The sequence below is a fragment of the Montipora capricornis genome, chromosome 3 (genome assembly GCF_036669925.1).
Source record: "Montipora capricornis isolate CH-2021 chromosome 3, ASM3666992v2, whole genome shotgun sequence".
Lineage (NCBI taxonomy): Eukaryota > Metazoa > Cnidaria > Anthozoa > Scleractinia > Acroporidae > Montipora > Montipora capricornis.
In genome coordinates, this window is record NC_090885.1 from 55,440,458 (window position 1) to 55,452,957 (window position 12,500).

A 12,500-nucleotide genomic window follows, 5' to 3' on the forward strand; every position below is an offset into this window, starting at 1 on the left:
ATATGCAATAGAATAATATATACAATAGTACGCTAACAATAAATGTGAAATCTAAGTAAATAGTTTTGCCCTGACAGAGTCTGACTGCACATTAAGTGATGGTTTTAATTCTGCGCATTTCTTTAAGACACTAAAACTCGCCGCTGGGGGTGCTGTTGTTTGGCCATGATCTGCTAGGCGATGCCTCCCGATAGATGAGTATCTATGTTCCTCAATTCGTTGATGCAAGTGACGAGCTGTATAGCCAACATAGCTCGCATCACACGAGCCACATTGAAATTTGTAGACGACTAGTTGTTGGCTGACTAAAGATGGTTTGGGCTCACGGAATTTAAGGACATCCTCGAGCTTGCGGCTGACAAAAACTGGCTGTAGATCTATATCCAGTTTCTTATTTAGCTGAGTAAGTTGGCGCTTCACAATATCGGCTGGTTTTTGGTCAATAAATGGCAAGGCGATTCTAATGGTGTTTTTATTATTATTGCTGGTAGATTGCGCATCGAAATTTGATTGCTTAATTCATGAGATGTTCTACATCAAAGAATTAAAACCATCACTTAATGTGCAGTCAGATTCTGTCAGGGCAAAACTATTTACTTAGATTTCACATTTATTGTTAGCGTACTATTAATACCATATAGTATTCTATTGTTCTTGTACTATAAGTTATGCTTCGTCCGATTAAAATTCATTGCCTGACGATGACATTGGACGATGTCGAAACGTTGTCAAAATAAATCTAGTTGCGTTTGTCTCTTTAATCGATTGTAGGATACACTGTCAATTTCATCAGATTTCTGACCTCCAAAGAAATGCACGGAGCAGAGCCGCGTGTTGTCAGTCGGCGAGAAGTTCTTTCTACGGATTCTCTTCAACCAAACCTTTCTTCGGTTAATATCCTTTGGAATACGATAAAACTGCAATTCTCCTTTCTTTTTTCTAGTATCAGAACAACCAGGGGCGCTACAGAAATCATTTTTCCCCATGTTCGTACGCAGCACTGCAACACGAAACCAAATGAAAAACTTCTCTTTACCCCCCAAGGCGCGAAGCATTGTGGGATGCGTGAAAAAAGAGAATAGGAAGATCGAAGGGCCTCTCTTAGCAGGGTATGCGCCATGATCATATGAGGATTACGACTGAGTGTCAAATTTAAATAGATTCGTTTCCATTGAGTTTCGCAGGGTTCATCAAAACAAACAAAAGTATTTCGCATCCGTTTTGTCTCAAAAATAGTCTCATCGATCGATTTCAGTTGAAATCAGAATCCGTCTAGGTTTCATTAAATGTTGTTTTAGGAATTGTAGATGAAAACCTCTCATTTTCAAGTTAACGTCTAAAAGACACCACACACAACGCTATTACTTCGCCTCAGTAGAAACTGAAAACAATATTGAATGATATCGCCGATGGAAGCACAATATTATTAGTGTGATAATGAATTTGGAATAAGGTTTGGTCGGAAAGTAACGTGTTCAGGTCGTAGATGTTTATTATTTTTCTTGGTTGTTTGAATTGAATAGCCATTACGGAGCTATATCATTATATCACAAATGCTTCTTTTCTCGCTGATATTCTTCCTTTTAAGACACCGGCTCGAGGTTAGCGTTTAGGAATTGAAATACTTTTAGCCAGCATTTTTCCGGCAAATATAACCTTTTGGGCAAATCCCCCTTTTGTAATTTTGGGAAGGATCAGTTTATAGTTAGGACCAAGTGCAGGTAGTGACATGTTCATATCAAAAACTGATAATATTTAACAATAACTTGACCAATTCATGGGCTTAAATGATATCCTAACGCCTAATCCATAAGGAAATAACTTCAAGGGATGAACCTTTACATTTATATAAATTTGCTTCTTCCTCTCATAAAACATTAGAATATACTTTCCCAGTTTAATAGAGAAGGTGGATCGTAGTATTAGCATTATATTCATTATTGCTTCGCGGGCCAAAAGCTTTTAGCACCTTCACTTATTTATAAAAAAAGATTTTTCTCTTATACCTACGAAGTTTCGGTCAGTGCCGAGCATTCTTTTTCCGGGGAGATTTGATTGGAATCGTAGCTAAATTGCTTAATTGCGAGTTAATATGATAAAAAGGCGCCAATTTTTGCTAGTAACATATCTGAATGCTCTATCACTCCCTCTACGTTTGTGTTCATGATGAAAACAGAGATGGGTGGTCAGAATAACACCAAGAGATCAGGGTCCATTATGTTTATGGTTCATTTTCTTTGGCAGTGTGAATATTAAAGCAAAAAGAAAAACATTTTCCAGATGTTAGCGCAAAAGTGAAAAAGAAATACAGTAATTTACAGTTATATTTTGCTCTCTACTCACTTTTGCTGCTGGTTGCTGTCCATACTTCAGCGAAGGAATCATGTTAAAAAAGATTGAAAGATAATAGATGTAAAGCTATGCGGTAAGAATTGTCTCGGACTAAAATGTACGGTTGACACTGCTCACATATTGAAAGTGAATCTTCAAGTTGATCAATTACAATACTGGTTTCATTTACATAGAATTGTCAATTTTATGATTATTACTGTATTTACTTACCTTTTCCTCGCATTTTATAATCATATGTCCACGTCTAACTGTGTTGAAAAACGCTTTGCTTTCATCTATACCACAACTCTCCCGGGCAAATAAAGAAATGAAAACAACAAGATTGAGAAATTCCCTCGTCATTTTCCAAAAAGGAAAAAAAACCCGAAGTTCATGTATTCCCAGAGATTTCAGTGCCCACGGATTTGTGGTAATAAAGTCATAAAGAGAGCTAACGTCAGGTGAGGAGAAGATGATAATCAAATATTGTGACTTTCTTTCGACTGACAATAACTAATAAGAGTCTTAGTTCGAATTATGGAGTGCTGGCTAAATTTGTTTTTCGCAATTTTCAGTTGCTCTGACCGAAAAGTGTTACACCTCTGCTGTTATCAATTTTAAATGTCAAGAGATTTCAAAAACAATGTACTTCGTCGAGACTCGTAACAAAGAAGAACAAAATTAAACAAAAACAGAACTTTTTGGCCGTTCCACAGCGGGTGTGACGTCACAACGATACGGTCTCAGAACAAAAATCATCCGGCTTCTTTACACGGAACTGAGATCAACAAGAGGCTGAGAGTGAAACGGTAATTGAAAACATTTTCAATTAAATTTATTAAAGCAAAAAATACAGATTTGAAAAGATCGACAACTTGAATTTTAAAGCTGTTACATACAAATTGAAAAATACATGAAAATTGTTCCTCGGATGCCCTGGTGAGGACACGTCAAATATTCAATCGGTTACGGCTGAGTTGCACGCCCTTAGTGGCATAAAATGGCTATTAAAATAGAAAAATTCTGTTAATTACCATATTTACCGGTATATGTACTTTTCGTTGATGCTTTTAGGCGAATGCGATAGATTGACAAGGGTAATCAAGTTATCAGTTTAATCTCATAAACTCGGTAAATCTTCCTTTGTTTGATTTTAAAATGATTGCAATATAAACTGCCCATACCTAGCATGCACGAAAAACGTTATGGTTTTTGTCAGTCGAGATTCGGTAAAAATTATTTTTCAGTGGACTCTTCTGGTTCATAAAATAAGAAAAGCTTGCATCCTATGTAATCAAATTTGCGGTGAATCTAAGAAATTTTGTTTCCTATTAAAGGACGATTATCTCTTCATTTTCTATTTTTTTCTCCCTACTTGGTACAAAAATCATCATCAACATTTCAAGCGGTCGTGTATGTTACGTAGACGACCCTTTGAATTTATTCTGATTGTTGCAGCTTGAGGTACGCAATAAATTTAGAGTGCCAGAGTTTTTTTTTTTCGTATTTAAAAAAATATACAAATATATATATATTTACAAGAGTGGACAAAATTCCATAAATGTATCGTAACGAGTGTCAAAGATTGCTTATAAGTTGTTCAAATGATTCAAGTGAAACAAACGTTGTATCCGATGGTGTGTTTTATTTTTCTCACAGTAAATCCAGCACGCGGCCATCTGTCAAGACGTCAAATTTCATGAAAATTATAACCTTCGTGCAAATGAAACGTTTTAGCTTAAAATCCTTTTTTTTAGGAAAGCGACCATGTTTGCTTGCTAACACCAACTGGGAACGTTTTTTCTCAGCGAGTGCCAACTTCACAAAGCAAAGCCGGTTCAGTTCAGTTCATTTTGCCACAATTCTCAATATTATCAATAACAATACATACTTTAATTTTAATTTCATTTTTATTTTACTTGTATTTATATACATATTTTTAAAAATTTTGTACCTACTTTTTAAGGAAATTTAGTGGCGAGGAAGCTCATAAAGAAACCAGAAGGCTTATTTAGGGTGCGTTCGATTGACCCTATTCCGGAATAAGAATACGTAGAGAGATGATTTAAAACGATTTGTTTGGCGTTTTGAAGCAACGAGGATAATAAAGATATGTTTAAAATAGCATTTTAGCAAGTATTTGCCAATTTTAATCTGAATCTACGTAAAAACGAAGGATTTCTAACTTCCATTCCATGTATTCAGTATTCCGGAATACGGTCAATCGAACGCACCCTTAATATGAGCTCCTTAAAATGAGATTTGAGATTTGAGATAGCAGTAGGCTAAAGGTGCCAGATCGTGGTCGATCTAGTCAACAAATTTGTATTTTATGATAGACAAGAGTTATGAGGTAAAGATGACTGTACAACTGAAGTTAGTATAATTCCACTTCGTCAGGCAGGACTTCACTTCTTTTTGGAGTCAAGCAAACAGCTTGCCATGCAAGGCACGGATCGAATAAATCATGAGCTTTCCGTGACCCCGTAGTAAATATCCAATCGCCCAGCGGGCATAAAATTTCATAATTGCAAATTTTATATTAGAAACGGATCTGACTATCCTCTTGTATCACCATATGTTTTCGTCTGTCCTCAAGTTTTAATGAATTCAACCACTCACGCGAGGAAAGGGATGAGCAAAATGTCTCGTGAGGCACTCGTTTCCCGACACGTGAAGGCAAGTTTTAGACTGAGAAAAGTGCGCCTCGTGATGGTCCGCACAATCACACAAGTCTCGTTCACGAATGCAGTATTTTGATTGGTCACTGAAAAGCGACAGGTGGTGATTAGTGACTTGTCATCTAACAAAGAGTTGGGAATAGGTCGAGTTAAACCGCGATGCCCTAGTCTTACTATCAATCCCATCATCCTCAAGGTGCTCGGAGAAGAACAGAACTAAGGGAATGCATCATTTGTTTAAAGGAAGGACGTGTTTGCAGTCTGGTTGTGAAAACAGGTTCACCTTTGAACTGTTCTCTACTACCGTGAACACAATTAGCAGCTATCCGTTGAGATACAGTTGACACGAGTTGTTTTAGTTATTTTCCCACTGTCGAGCCCAATTCAAGACCGAGTTGAAGAAGAAAATTCCCAGGGTTTGAACTAAAATGCTCCATGGCGGCAAAGCCGACGGAAAAAATTTCTGTTTCCTCGACGTGACCGCGATGTTCCTCGAAATTAAACATTTTTACAAGAAAATAGCCTTTCCTACCCAGGGTAAATTTGCTGATACTAGGTCATGTCTTGGCATTTTCATAGATCAAGCTATTTTTTAGACGAGTTCTTAAAATTAGATTTGGCTTGTACGAGTGACCGTTCTTAATAGGAGATAATTTCTAATGCAAAGCTTGAAATTAGCTGGAAAGGTCTCGCTTCGCGGAAAAGCAATCAAAAAATAATTCGGTCTGTAAAAATGCCGCTCTAGTAATACAATGAAGTAGTACGCTACCTGATGAGCGGAGGAATTAAAAAAGCGGTTGCTTGATTATGCAGAGGCTTTTCTCCCCGCCCCGGGCTAAACCTCTCTCGCGGCCCGGAGAGCCGCAGCTCTTAGGCTTGGTTTGGTCACCTGACCGCAGTACTTTGAGCGAAGCCATTCCAAAGGAAGAATTGTGGAATAAAAAAGACTGAAAAGAAAGGATTTACAAAGTTGTACAAGCCTCCCTTCCGGTGTGACTTCGCCAGGACCGTTTAATGACCTTGCCTTCCAAGAATTGCGGTTATAGGTAACCAGGCCTTCCAATTTCATTGGATTCCCAGCCAGTAATAATGCTACGCAGTTTTGATGAGGAGGCCAAAAATATCCACATGTTGGACATTTTTCCTCAAGGCCTCGCGAGGCGAATTTCTTACCAAAACTTGTACATGTTGTCGCTTGTGATAAAACGGCTAAGCTGTCATGAACTGCCCTGTTTTTCCTCACGGCGAGCGTAAGATGTTATTACAATAATAATCCCAATAAAAAAATTGAATTTCATTTTTACATTTTTAATCGAGAAATAGCTAATTTAGTTTTGTCTTGGCTTGTTTGGCTTTTTCTGTTAAATTTTTAACCTCTCAACGTTGATTTTTTTTCCCTTTTTTTACAGGGGTACCACAGGGAAGCAGCTTGGGTCTCGTTCTATTTATAATTCACTTCAACCGCGACGTGCACACACCGCTTACATTTGAAAAGATAATCACTTATGTTGATGAGTATGTAATTTATACTTCGTCCAAAGACATCGTTACATAAAATTTTAATGACGTTCGCCGATTTAGAAACTCCAGTCCATGTTCTGTTTGAAAGCTCAATTATCAGCTACAGATTGAAATTGCTGGATTCAGTCTTTTGGAAGTGTTATGAATAAGATAGTTAATCTAAATCTTGCATGTTGACAACATGATGAAATCGTCAGTACAGAACTCCCAGAAGCGGTATGTTGGAAATGCCTAAAATTTCTTTTTCTTTCAGCTGATCATCTGCGGATGTCAATTTTTAAATTGTTTCACGGTCTTCAGGTTAGCTCACCTATAGAGGTAGGTCACCGCATAATTCATAACACTGTTAATTTCGAAACTTTGCAGCTGGTTCAGTGACAGTGTAGCAGGCAAAAGGAGGGCTAAAGTTTACTTAGCCAAATTAATTACAAGAATGGTTTTTCCTCTCGCTACGCTAGTGTTTCACTTGGCCCACTAGTTTCACTTTGTACGTCACCCCTGCATTTTGCAGATTTACGTTATTTCAGATCCGACAATCTTTACCAAATCAAACTACTTCTTTTGCTTGGTGACCTATTGATTTTATTGGTAAACACTAGGCGATGTTCACCAATACGTTGTCCGTCATCATGAGCCCTCCAGATTTCAATTGGCTGCTGAAACATTTACTTTTTTTGTTCGGTACTTAGCAAATTTGAACATCGCTTTAGTCTATTCAATCCTTGCAGTTTGTTTCTAACTCTTCCAAAATGTATCACCCTATTTCTACTCAACATGGTATTCCGAGAAAACGGTTTAAAGAGCGTCTTGATAAAAGTGTCTCATACACTGACGGGTTATCCTGTCAAAATATTCGTTATAATTATTATTATTCTGTTCGAATAGTTCTCAACTCCTTTTTGGGCTTTAGATTTTTATATACATATATATATATATATATATATATATATATATATATATATACATTTTCTTTTTGTTTTTTCTTTTTTTCGAGTTGCGCTCTGTCTACGCATACGTACACATACACATACGTTCTCTGTCTCGTAGAAGGCAATTTAAATAAGATGCAAACTCGGTATCTCTTCCTTCAGAGTCAATCGTGATGACCACTAAACCACGTTAGACAACGTGACAAAATGCCCGGGAAATATATATATTAACGAATTGTGTGCGTGACCGGAAATGTGTTTTCGTTGCACGCATTGCAATATCCGGTTATCGTATGAAAAAGTAAGAAATCTTTTTAAATATCATCGTAGAGACATGCAAAGCATCTGTTTTCTGGTCTTGATTGGAATCAATTCCGTTCACAACAGTTTTAAATGTAAACAAATGTGGACTGTGGACTTTGGACTACGGAATTGAAACTGGATATTTACCAAGATATTGTAACATAAAAAAAACCCACTGAAATACTGTGAACCTAAATGACATCGGCTAAAAATCCTTCGAACAAAGTGTAGGCTACCCATAGCCTCTTGTTATTATGGGCAGTAAACACGTATGGATGTTCTAATAAGTGGTCAAGGCTCTATAGGGCGCGTAAGGAGTAGCCTACAGGCCGCTAATTTAACATATTGACGGCTTTAACAATATCTGCTAAAACCTAAAAAACTAATGATACAGCCTCAAGTAAGCAAAGAAAAACCTATGACTCAGGCCCAGTCAGTTAGGGCAAATATAAAAAAGATTCTTACTAAAATTATTATTATCATCATTATTATTATTTGTTTTTTAACACACCTCTCGCTGGAATAACAGAGGCATCAGGCCACATCCCGCGGGTTCAGATGACCTCCTGCTCATCTCACGTCCCATTCCCTTAATTTATTCTCTTTCCAGGACTTCTCGTAGAATCCGTGCAGACCCGAGTATGCATGCCTTTTGCAGCAGCTCAAGGCCATGTGTTATTCCAAGTACTATATTTAGCTAGACTTTCTAAAGTCGTACGCTTTTCGTTTCCGGTTTGGCAGTCGTACTACCGACTTTTATCGCTTGCAGCGCGCCATATTTACAGGAGGAATCAGTCACCTGTCGGGTTATCCAATCAGAGAAAAGCGATGTCAAGCGTGCGTCAATCAAACCAGATACTGATCTATCAAGAGCGCAAAGATGAAACCAACAACTGAATCTGCTCGTCGTCTCGCATGCGAGTTTTGGTTCTCGATTGTTCTGTTTATTGCTTTCCTTAAAGATCTTATGCGTTTAATCAAGGACGCAATCGCGTACGGTTTGCAGAAAGCAAACCATTAAAAAAAGTGATCGAAAATTACTGTGGTGGTAAAGATGTCTTTCTCTCTGCGCCTACAGGATCGGGAAAAACTTTGACCTTTGAAGTCGCTCCTTTTGTTTTTGATTTCTTATAACATGGTGAAAGACAAGAATTGGTGTCTATTTGTTTGGTTGTTGTGCCACTGGCAGCTCTTATGAAGGACCAACCTCGTAACGAGGTATATGGGATCACGGATCAAAGGTCTGAAAAGGGCCGGGATCAAGGATCACAGCCCTGGGATCTGGAATCACAACGCGTGGGATCGGGATCAGCAGTATTTTTCATGCAATGAGGAATCAGGGATCCAATGTTTGCGGGTTCAGGGATCAAAATTATCATCATTTTTGGGATCGGGGTTCAAAATATTGGGTAAAAATATGGGATCAGTTACGAAAAAATATACCTCGTTTCCACCCTAACCAAGTGGCTTCTCCGTGTGCGCGAAGGATATCGACCGCTTCAGTCGGAGAAGACTTACAAAAAATCACTGATGAAAAATACTCTCTGGTCTTTGGAAGCCCCGTGGCTCTGCTTAATAGCCACTAAAGTATTTTTCAGAAAGAAATCATGCAGAAAACTAGGCCATCCCCTTTTTCTCCGTTTAGCGTCGTCCGACCGACCATAATATATTTTTTCGTAACTGATCCCATATTTTTACCCAATATTTTGAACCCCGATCCCAAAAATGATGATAATTTTGATCCCTGAACGCGCAAACATTGGATCCCTGATTCCTCATTGCATGAAAAACACTGCAAAAAATGTAAATAGGACACGTATGTTTGTCCTATCAATCAATCGCGACATTACTTACTTACTTACTTACTTACTTACTTACTTACTTACCCAACGACTTATTTAAACCATTTTTATGTTGCATATGAGTTCCGGTGATTGATCCTTTAATTTTCCCATGTTGTGTTAATTGTACAAAAACATCAAACACTTTTTCCGCCATATTGATTTCACGGTTCCACAGCAATGATGCTGGAGTACCAGGCCTCCGATTCCAAGACCACTTGTGATTTTTTTTTTTAGATTTTCTTTTTTTTCAATCCGACCGACACGAAACGCAATCGACGCTAAACGAAAAAAAGAGGGGGTGGCCTTATGGCCGGACTGAACTCATCATAAATTTGAGTAATTTTATTTGCGGCAAGTCGCCCTCTCGTAACTCTTAGAAATGCCTTACTTTTTTAAGATTTATGGAATACACAACTTTCCAATGCAGTGTTATAACTTATTTATTTTTATACTGTGAGAGTCCACCAAAATCCATAACCCATGAAATACTTTATGTCAATCATTTTTCCAGCGTGAATTTATAATTATGATTCAAATCCCTGCAGCCAAAACAAGTCTTTCTTTCGCGACTTCGTCGCTCGTTCGGTCGCTGCGCGACCTAAGTCAAGCTCCAATTTTTACCAGTTTTTGGGGTCTTAGGTTCTTAGTTTTCGATACACCCCGCTTCGCTCGCTTTTATTTCTCAATTGAAGAGTTTCGAGAGGGCGACTTAAAGCAAGTCTACCGTTCTGTGTGCAGCTTTTTCACTGGACGATTTCAAAAAATTGTAAGTGGCTTCAATATTGGCCATATTGGCCACAGACAATAGATCCTCAAGTTGAAATGTTTGCGAACGAGTTTCGGTGCGCAAAAACAAAAGATTTCAATCCCTCGGGTACGGTGGCCCGTAAGGGACATGGCATTTCGTGATCGATTTTCCTGTTTCAAATTTCAAACTTGAAATTTTGAGTTTAGAAACTCGAAATTTTGAGTTTCCGTAACTCGAAATTTCGTGTTCAAAAACTCGAAATTTTGCTTTCACAAACTTGAAATTTCGAGTTTGTAAACTGGTCAGTGCAAAATGCAGACTGCAGATTTAGGTTATAATTTAACTATTGAAACAGTGCAAACCATTTAGAAGAGCTAAGCCTAAATATTGTTTTGTGCTTAATTAGGCCTATGGTTAGCACTTCTGAAGGGTTTGGGCTTTCTCGACAGTTAAATGATAACCTTGATCTGCATTTTACGCCTTGTCTGCAGTTTGTAATTTACTCTGACCGGTTTGTAAACTCAAAATTTCTAGTTTGTGAACTCAAAATTTCCAGTTTGCAAACTCGAAATTTCTAGTTTCTAAACTCAAAATTTCAAGTTTGAAATTTGAGGCAGGAAAACTGATTACGAAATGCCATGTCCCTTACGGGCTACCGTACTCGGGACCGGCTCAACATGGCTGCCCTGTGATGTTAAGGCCTATTGGACTTCGAATGTTTCAGGTGAGTGCTATGGCCAACTTTAGGCCGTTAGCAAAACCGAGATCGGACCAGATCGACAAAACTCGGACCGGATCAATAACAAAATTCCTGCTAACTGTAGACACATGAAATCCCCTGGTCACCAGTTAAGGTTACTTCCCACCTTCGCGGGAGTCCTTCGGGAAATTGTTCGTACGTGCGTTAGTTTCAATAAACTCCTAACAAACTATACACCAGAGGAAAGCTTAGTAAATGTAGTTTCAGATAAAAATAAAGTTTAAGCGAGTTTTTCTTTTAGTAAGTGTCAGGATCGGAGCCGGTAAGACGTGAGACCACCGAGGGTTCTTCTATTGAATTTAACGGGTATCGGATGCCGCAGCACGAGCAAAATGACTGCACAATGTTATTCACAAGGCATCAACCAACAAAAGTGTGTCGGGAAATTCCGATATTTGAATATTTTTCCCGTGGCGTCTATTTATACAACACGTCTGACATATTTTTAGCTACTCCAACCTTAGATGAGATATCGAAAAAGCCTGACACACTTTCGTTGATTGATGGCTTGTAAACAACACTGTGAAGTCATTTTGCTCGTGCTGCGGCATCCGATACCCGATAAATTCAATGGAAGAACCCTCGCAACCTCGTTCCCAGGGGCTCTTTGTCGATGAATGGAGATCCCAGGCTGGGAACGAGGTTGGTACCCTCGGTGGTTTCACGTCTTACCGGCTCCTAACACTTACTAAAAGGAAACCTCGCGATCGGTTAAACTATATTTAACACCCTGAAGAAGTCCGGCCGTGCCTGACGAAATATTGGTCAAACAAAAAAAGATATATCCTCACAGCCATACGATCAGCCTTGCATAACTATTTTGTTTTTAGTCTAAATATTATTTGCTGGTTAGATCTCCCAAGATCCGGCACGTGTACTTTGTTCAGCTGGCCCTTGGACAAGAAACTGCCTACATTTATTAAGCTTTCTTCTGATGTATAGTTTGTTAGGATTTTATTGAAGCTAACGCGCGTACGAACTTTTTCCCGAAGGACACCCGCGAAGGTGGGTAGTAGCCTTAACAGGTGACCCAGGGATTTCATGTGTCTACTTATGAAGGCCAATTTCGATGTGTAATTTGCACTGGTATTACACTTTTTGCATTGTGTTACACTTGAACTGCACTGCTCTCAGCCAATTAGAATCGAGCAATATTTTCATGTATATTATTAAATACATTCATGAATGACTTGGCATACGCAATAAACCAAGGAAGAATTATTAACTATGCAGATCACAAACATCCATTGTACCAACAAAGATGCTCGTGTCGTTCAAAATAGCCTTTAAATCGATCTTGAAAAAGGCACATCATGGTTCATTCAGAAAGGTATGAAACCAAATCCAGAAAAATACCAGGCTATGGTATTTGATACCACAAGT

At 38.4% G+C, this 12,500-nt stretch overlaps 1 long non-coding RNA gene across 1 annotated transcript in view; it reads right to left on the minus strand.

Annotated features, from left to right (window-relative positions):
• The window catches only part of LOC138041489 (uncharacterized), a 5,675-nt gene extending 2,646 nt beyond the window's left edge, over positions 1-3,029 (minus strand). The window contains exons 1-2 of the long non-coding RNA XR_011130841.1: positions 2,563-3,029; positions 2,344-2,367 (exon numbers count right to left, since the gene is read on the minus strand). This is a non-coding gene — a long non-coding RNA (uncharacterized lncRNA). The remainder of the gene's footprint in view (positions 1-2,343; positions 2,368-2,562) is intronic.
• Between the last annotated feature and the right edge of the window lie 9,471 nt (positions 3,030-12,500).